We start from the raw sequence: 604 nt of genomic DNA, 5'->3' as shown, positions 1-604 counted from the left end.
AAGTATACCTGCACCTGTTCTTTTTCTTAGCTACTCTAACAAAACCTATGTGTTTATTTGTACCCCAATGATTCCCAGCAGTCTGTGAAATATCCTGCTTCTTATTTTCCAGGCTGCAGCTCATTCCAATAGAAGCAGTGCAAGAATCACTTTCACCTCTGCCAGTGGCTACTGTTAATCTATTAGTTCTTGTATCCCACCGATCTAGCAGTTTTCCGACCCACCTAACACTGCCTCGATCGCATCAGCAAACATTCTTGCACCCTTTCTATTTAAGTGTATTCCATCCCTGTAGAAGCAGTCTCTCCTGTTAACAAATACAGACCAGGCTGAAAAAAATTCTACCCCTTGAGCCTTGCACAATATTTCCAGGGCCGAATTGATCGACAGTGCTCTCGTCATACACTCCTTCCTATCGTGTCTGGGCAGAATTGCAGACACTTTCAAATTCAACCCTAATTCTCGGCTTTTGTCCAACAGTGACCTGTACTTGTTAAGTAATTCCGCCGGTCTCCTACTCTTAATATCATTAGTGCCAAAGTGTACAACTATATCACCTTTTGTGCCCTAAAAGATGATATCCGCTCTACAACATCATCAACAT

The sequence above is a fragment of the Mastigoproctus giganteus genome, chromosome 5, assembly GCF_048544385.1.
Source record: "Mastigoproctus giganteus isolate SK-2022 chromosome 5, ASM4854438v1, whole genome shotgun sequence".
NCBI lineage: Eukaryota > Metazoa > Arthropoda > Arachnida > Uropygi > Thelyphonidae > Mastigoproctus > Mastigoproctus giganteus.
The sequence above is the reverse complement of the archived record's forward strand: the minus strand, read 5'-3'. Positions refer to the sequence as shown.